Here is an 8,820-nt window from a genome sequence, read left to right as displayed (position 1 = left end):
TTTAATATGCTATCTAGGTTGGTCATAACTTTCCTTCCAAGGAGTAAGCATCTTTTAATTTCATGGCTGCAATCACCATCTGCAGTGATTTTGGAGCCCCCGAAAATAAAGTCAGCCACCATTTCCACTATTTCCCCATCTATTTGCCATGAAGTGATGGGACAGGATGCCATGATCTTAGTTTTCTGAATGTTGAGCTTTAAACCAACTTTTTCACTCTCCTCTTTCACTTTCATCAAGAGGCTCTTTAGTTCTTCTTCACTTTCTGCCATAAGGGTGGTGTCATCTGCATATCTGAGGTTATTGATATTTCTCCCAGCAATCTTGATTCCAGCTTGTGCTTCCTCCAGCCCAGTGTTTCTCATGATGTACTCTACATAGAAGTTAAATAAGCAGGGTGACAAGATACAGCCTTGACGTACTCCTTTTCCTATTTGGAACCAGTCTGTTGTTCCATGTCCAGTTCTAACTATTGCTTCCTGACCTGCATACAGGTTTCTCAAGAGGCAGGTCAGGTGGTCTGGTAGTCCCATCTGTTTCAGAATTTTCCACAGTTTATAAGGCTTTGGCATAGTCAATAAAGCAGAAATAGATGTTTTTATGGAACTCTCTTGCTTTTTCGATGATCCAGCGGATGTTGGCAATTTGATCTCTGGTTCCTCTGCCTTTTCTAAAACAAGCTTGAACATCTAGCTTGGAGAATTTTGAGCATTACTTTACTAGCGTGTGAGATGAGTGCAATTGTGCGGTAGTTTGAGCATTCTTTGGCATTGCCCTTCCTTGGGATTGGAATGAAAACTGACCTTTTCCAGTCCTGTGGCCACTGCTGAGTTTTCCAATTTTGCTGACATATTGAGTGCAACACTTTCACAGCATCATCTTTTAGGATTTGAATTAGCTCAACTGGAATTCCATCACCTCCACTAGCTTTGTTCGTAGTGATGCTTTCTATCGTGTGATACTGTATGCCTAAACACTTTACTTTTTTCATTATACCCTGTCATTCCAAATAGTATATCCTTGCACCAATATCACAGTGTCTTACTAACCATAGCATGATATATATACGACCTCCAGATTTGTTCTTTTTCTTCATGATTGCTCTTAACTATTTTAGCCCTTTGTATTAACATATGATTTTAGAATCATCTTGTCAATTTCTACAAACATCTCTGCTGGTATTTTAATTGGGTCTTGAGATAGATTAAAGATGCCCACAAATTCTTTGACACGTCTCATAGAGGACACGATGTCATCATCTTTGATTGATCCCCTTTATAATTATGAAATAGCTCACTTTATCTCTTGTACTGCTGCTTGATTTTTCTGATATTAATATAATACAGTATATTTTTGATCGATTAGTTCATGGTAAATCATTTTTGTCCTTTTATATTCTTTTTTTTTTTTTTTTTTGCATCTTAACATTTAAAGTTCACCTCTTGTAACTTGCATGTATTTGGGCTTTCTTAAATCTTATCTGACAATCTTAGTGTTTTACTTGGGAATATTTGGTTCATTTATATTTAATTGCTCATATAGTTTGGTTTAGAATATATCTACCATCTAGTGATAAATTTTCTATTTGACTCATTTTTATATTCCTTTTCCCTTTCATTCATTCTTGCCTTCTTTTAGATTTGTCAACATTTTTATTTTGCATATTTCCCCCTAATAACTTCTCACTTATACCTTCTTCTCAGTTATATCTTCTTTTAGTAATTATCTTAGTAAATATAACAGGAATCCATGATTTATCACTGTCTAATAGAAATTATTTGCACCACTTCTCTGATATTGCTAGAACATTTAAACTTCACTCATCCCTTTTTCATCTTTTGCATTATATTTGTCAAGAATTTTAGCTTTACATATAATTTAAATTCTATGGAATATTACAATGATCATACATATCAGTTTATACTTAACCATATTTCTGTCTGGGATCATTTCCCTTTTGCCTGAATAATTTTCTTTTTTTTTCCCTTATAGTGTTGGTCTGCTTGTGAGGAATTCCTCCAGTCTTTGGTATTCTGAAAGTCTCTTTATTTCACCCACATTGTTGAAGAATATTTTCCTTGGATATATAATTCTATATTGGTAGTTCTGTTTGTTTATTTTTACTTTAGCACTTTAAAAATGCCATAATATTGCCTTCTGACTTGTGGTGTTTATTTTGAGAAGTCTACCTTAATTTCAATATCGTTCCTTTGAACGTAGTGTCTTTTACTCTTCTGCTGCTTGAAGATTTTCTCTGAACCTTTGGTTTTTAGCACCTTGACTATGATGTGCTTAAGTGTGGTTTTCTGTTTATCTTGCTTATGGTCCACTGAGGTTCTTGATTTTGTGCGTTTATATCTTTCATTAGTTTTGTAAATGTTTTGGATATTGTCTGAAAGTTGCTTCTACTACATTCCTTCTCTTCTCTCATTACATATATTTTAGATCTTGATTGTGTCCTACATGTCTATTATTCTCTGTTCTGTATTTTTTTCCAATTCATTCTTTTTGTACTTCAGTTTTAGCATTTTCTGTTAATTTAGTTTGGAGTTATACAGTCCTGTTCTTTTGTATCCTATCCATTATCCTATTAAACCTATGCATTGAATTCTGACATTTTCCCTTCTAGGATATCCAATTGATTCTTATTTTTATTGATTAAAATTCCCTATTGAATTTCTTGATTTTTTCATCTCTTTTTCTTATCTTTCTCTTTATTTCTCTTAAAATGTTAGTCACAGCTAATTTTGAACTAATGTTCTGATGATTTCAATATCCGGATCATCTTTATGCATCTCTTTTCTATGTTTTCTCTTGAGGTAACATTCCATATCACCTTAACTCTTTGCATATCTTGTGCTGTTTTTGGTTATTTTTAATACACTTTATTATTTTAGAGTAGTTTTAAGTGCACAGTAAAATTGAGTAGGGAAGGCACTGAGATTTCCCACATACATTCTACTCCCAGTCATGTACAGCCTCTCCCATTATCAACATCCCCCACCAGAGTGGTGCATTTGTTACAGTTGATGAGCCTACATTACTATATCATCATTATCCAAAGTCCATAGTTTACATTAGGGTTCATTCTCGGTGCAGTATATTCTATGGACAAATGTATAACACAGTAAGTCCCCTACATACAAACAAGCTCCATTCCGAGAGTGTGTTAGTAAGTCTAATTTGTTTATAAGTCCAACAAAGTCACAACGAGTCAGACACGACTTAGTGACTGAATAACAACAACAGACCAACAAAGTTAGTCTAGGTACCCAACTAACACACTGGGCTGTATAGTACTGTATTGTAATAGGTTTTAATACTTTTCACATAAGAAAAAATTGAAAGTTGCTCAGTTTCATCCGATTCTTTGCGACCCCATGGACTGTAGCCTGCCAGGCTCCTCTGTCCATGGAATTCTCCAGGCAAGAATACTGGAGTGGGTAGCCATTTCATTCTGCAGGGGATCTTCCCAACTCAGGGACTGAACCTGGGTCTCCCGCATAGCCACCAGGGAAGCCAACTTTTCACATAAATAATATACATTAAAAAAGGGCTTCCCTGATGATGGCTTAGTGGTAAAGAATCTGCCTGCCAATGCAGGAAACACAGATTTGATCCCTGAGTTGGAAAGATCCCCTGGAGAAGGAGATGGCAAACTACTCCAGTATTTTTGCCTGGGAAATCCCATGAACAGAGGTGCCTGGTGGGCTATAGTCCATGGGGTTGCAAGAGAGTTGGACATGACTTAGTGACTAAACAACAACAACAAAACCGTACATTAAAAATGCAAAAAATAAAGAAAGCATTTTTAATGTGATGGCACAGTACCTTGGAAAGTACAGTAGTATATAGTACAGCAGCTGACATACCAGGGCTGGCATCGAGTGAACTGGCAAGAAGAATTACTGACTGGAGTGGGGAGAGGAGTTGGGGGGTGGTTGAACGGAAGGATCATCAGCAATAGAAGACAGAGGGCCAGCTGCAAAGTCACTCACACCTGACTGAAAATTCGTGACTTGAAGGTTTGTATGTAGGGGAGTTATCGTAACATGCATCTGCCATTACGTAATCATAAAGAATAGCTTCACTGCCCTAAAAGTCCTTTGTGCTCCGCCTATTCATCCCTTCCTCCCCACACACCTTGGCAACTGTTGATCTTTTTACTGTCTATATAGTGTTGTCTTTTCCAGATTGTCATACAGTTGGAATAATACAGTATGTACCCTTTTCAGATTACCTTCTTCCACTTAGTAATATACATTGAGGTTTCCTTCATGTCTTTCCGTGGCTCAATAGCCCATTTCCTTTTAGTGATGAAGAATATTCCATCAACTGAATATATCATAGTTTATCTATCTATTCACCAACTGAAGTGCATATTGGTTGCTTCCAGGATTTAGAAATTATAAACTGGTTATAAACACCTGTGTGTAATTTTTTGTGTGGAAATAAGTCTTCAGTTCCTTTGGGTAAATAACAAGGAGGATATATGATAAGAGTATGCTTAGTTTTGTAAGAAATCTCCAAACTGCCTTCCAAAGTGGTCATACCTTTTTGCGTCCCCATCAGAAATGAATGAGAATTCCTGTGCTTTACACCCTCATCAGTACTTAGTGTTGTCAGTTTTCTGGATTTGGGCCATTCTGATAGGCATGTAGCCACTTCAGTAATTTTTTTTTTTTTGCATGCCATGCATGCCATACAAAAGAACCATAGTATCTGTAGATGAGATATTCTAGAAAGACTTCTAACTTTCTGCTTTTAGGATAAGGTAAGGGGATGCTTTTCTCAATCCAATTAGATATGGAGATGAGTCAGGGTTGGATTGCAGTTTTAATAAAATAAGCTACTGTGGTTTGCTCTTCCTCTGTAAGTTGCAAAACACTGAAGGGCTTCTGTCTTTTGATTTCTGAAAGATTGCTGAAAATCAAGATCTGTCATTTACAGTTTGCAGCCTCCTATAACTTCAGATTCTAGCACATGTCTGTTTCCTAAGAACTGGTTGTTGCTGGAGATTTCACTTTACCTTTTAGAAGTATTTGACCTAGCTCCCTGTATTCTTGTGCAGCACCAGAAGTCAGCAAATGTCTGGTAGGGGAAATTTGCTGAGCATTTGTCTCATCAACTTTTCAATTTGTCAACCAGCCCTGTCAAACTGTTAAAACTTTGTTGGGTTTTCTTTCTCTCAGTAGAGGCTTTTTGTCTGGGTAAGGCTGATCCACAGCCTGTTATTAGAGTTGGTACATATTTCAGAGGGGGAAAAAGAATTGGAGATTGTCAATTCACATTGAAAAGTATTCCCTTCCTTGAATTGTGATTTAATCCTGTTGTTTCTACCATTATATGGTACCTTTAAAATTATAATTTTTGTATTCCAATGAAATGAGTGAAGTAAGTCAGAGAAAGACAAATACTATATGATTTCACTCATATGTGGAATCTAAAACAAAAAAGCAAACAAGAAAATGATCAAACAAAACAAAAACTAACTCACAGATACAGAGAGAAGATTAATGATTATCAGAAAGGAGGGGGCTGGGGGCTGTGCAAAATGGGTGAAGGGGGTCAATTGTATGTTGATAAATGCTAAGTGGAATTTTGGGGGTGACCATTTTGTAGAGTTTACAGATATCAAATTAAAATGTTATACATATGAAACTTACACAGTGTAGTATACCAATTTTACCTCAATAAAAAATTTAAATTTTCCAGTTTTTTCTAGTTGTAAAATATTGTTGTGTCTCATGATCTTTTATCCAGAAGCAATCCAAACAGGTGTTCTTGATGCTATTATGACTGGAATCTTTTAGTGACATAAACATTTTTTGCTCATTTAAGAAAATTGATTTTTGTATATCACTTTTGTATCCAACAATTTTACTAAAGTACCTACTTAAAGGTAATAGTTTATCTATATGTTCTTTTATATTTTCTATGTAATCAATAATACAACCTGTGAATAACAACAATTTTATACTTTTTTTCCTATGTTTATGCTTTCATTTTTTGTTGTATTCTTAATACACTGAGCTCACTATTATTTCCACTATAATGCTGAATAGTTTAGTGATAATGGTAGCCATCTTATCTTATTTCCAATGTCAAAGAAAAATATTTTAATATATTATAAATAAGTGTGATATTTTCAGTAAGTATATTTCTAGATACATTGTATCATATTCAAGAAGTTCTCTTATATTCCTTGTTTGCTATTTTTTGGGGGAAAGAATGGATATCAAACTTTATCAGATGCCTCTTTTCTTATGCCTCTTTGCATAATTAAAATATTTTCTCCTCTAAAATGTTAATGTGGTGAATTACATTTTTAAAATTTTTAACCAGAATCACATTTCTTGGATAAACCCAACTTGGCCATGATGTATTACAGTTTGTGTATATTGTTGGATATGATTTATGAACATTTTTAGGGACGTTTTCATTCATGACCATGAATCAGAATGGCCCATAATTTTGTTTGCTTGTTCAGTCCTTGTCAGGTTTTGATCTCAAGGTTTTGTGAGCCTCATAAAATGATTTTTGGGAGTGTTGTCCCTTTATCTATTCTATGGAATAGTTTTTATTGTACTGTAATTACTTCTTTCTTAAATGATTGGTAGAAATTGTAGTTAAGCCATTTTGGCCTAGATTTTCTCTGGGGGAGAATTTTAGTTTTGTATTTTCTTAGTAGAGCAATATTCAGGTGATCCTTTTGTTTTTGTCTTCTACAGTACTTTCTTGTGATATAATACGCATATAGTGAAAACCACATACCTTTCATAAACAAAAAGATGAATTTTGACAAAAGGATACATTCATGTAACCATCACCCAGATTGAGATAAGGAACATTCCATGATCCCTGAAAATTTCCTTGTGCCCCCACCAGTCACTGTCCCCACACCTAAGTGATCTAGCTTCTCTTATTGTAGATTAGTTTTGCCTATTCCTGCACTAAATATAAATATAACAATAGATTGTGTACTTCTCTTTGATCTCACTTCTTTGCTGAGCGTCATGTTTTTTTGAGATCTCTGCAGGCTGTTGCATTTATCAATAGTTTGTCCTTTTTAATACTGACTAGGACCCTCACTGTATGAATGTCAACAGTTTGTTTATCCAGTTATTGCAATGGACTTTGTTTTCCCCCCATTTTTAGCTATTGTAAATAAAGCTGCTATGAACTTTCTTGCATAACATTTTTTTGTGAACATATGATTTCCTTTCTATTGGTTATATACTTTGAGTAGAATTGCTGGATTGTAGGTATAGTTGCATGTTAAATTCTATGAGAAAGAGTTTGTTAAAGTGGTTGCACCACTTTAAACTTTCACAATTCATGTGTGAGAGTTTTATTTGCTTCACATTCTTGACAACAGTGAATATAAATTAATCTTTCATCTATTCTAGTGAATGTGTAGTGATACTTGATATGTGTTAATCTGACTTTCTACAATGACTAATAATGCAACTTTTCCAGCACCCACTGACCATTTGTGTATCTTTATAGATCTTATTTTGTGCAGTGTCTATGAAGTGACAGTCACTCAGTCATGTCCGACTCTTTGCAACCCCATGAACTATACAGACCACGGGATTCCCCAGGCCAGAATACTGGAGTGGGTAGCCTTTCCCTTCGCCAGGGGATCTTCCCAACCCAGGGATCGAACCCAGGTCTCCCTCATTGCAGGCAGATTCTTTACCAGCTGAGCTGCCAAAATATTTTGCTATTTTTCTTACTTATAAACCACTTTAAACTCTAATATAAGTGCTAAAAAATGTTAAAGATAAATATAACTGCAATCATTGTTTAATGGACCCAAAATGTAAAAAAAATATAAATTGTGACATCAAGAATATAAAATGTGTGTGGTGGAGAAAAAGGCTAGAGTTTTTATATGTGAGAGAAGTTGTTATTAGATTAAAATAGACTATTATAACCACAGTAAGTTTTATGTAAGCTTCATGGTAACCACAAAATGAAAATCCACAGAAGATACACAAGAGATAAAAAGAAAGGAATCAAAGCATACCACTACATAAATCATCAAATCATAAAGAAAGATAGTTGGAGATGAAGAATGGAATAATGGAACTACAAAGTAGCCAGAAGTCAGTTATGAAGGTGGCAATATTAAGCTCTTACATATCAATAATTACTTTAAACCCAAAAGGGTTAAATCTCAAATCAAGGGACACAGAAATGCTGAATGGAAAAACATCTAAGACTCGGCTCTATACCACCTATAAGAGATTCACTTAAGCCTTAAGAACACACATAGGCTCCAAGTGAAATGATAGAAATAGATGTCCATGGGAATAGTAACCAAAAAAGAGCAGAAATGGCTACATTTATATCAGATAAAATAGACTTTCAGACAAAATTGGTCACAAAAGACATTATATAGGTATGAAAGGGTATATTCATGAAGAGAACAACAATTATAAGTATATATGTACAGTAAGTCCTGTACATATGAATATTCAAGTTGCAAACTTTCAAAGATGCAAACGTGTTTGCGTGTCCAGTCACATAAGTTAGTTCACAGGTCGGGTGTACATTGTCATGTGTATGTGTCCTCTACAAGTGATTGCACATTTTTGTATTTTATAGTACTATATAGGGTACAGTAGTACAGTATCTTTATTTCAAGCCCAGGATATCTGGAAGCAAGTGTAAAAGCAGCAGTGATGTAGCTAGTACTGCTAGGAAGTGTCAAGCAATAATGATGGAATTGGAAGCACAGAGAAAGGACAAAGAGAGATAAGAGGAGGAAGAAATAACTGAAGACCTGAAGAGACTCACAAACCAGGAAATAGC

The sequence above is a fragment of the Cervus elaphus genome, chromosome X, assembly GCF_910594005.1.
Source record: "Cervus elaphus chromosome X, mCerEla1.1, whole genome shotgun sequence".
NCBI lineage: Eukaryota > Metazoa > Chordata > Mammalia > Artiodactyla > Cervidae > Cervus > Cervus elaphus.
Note: the sequence above shows the minus strand (reverse complement) of the source record.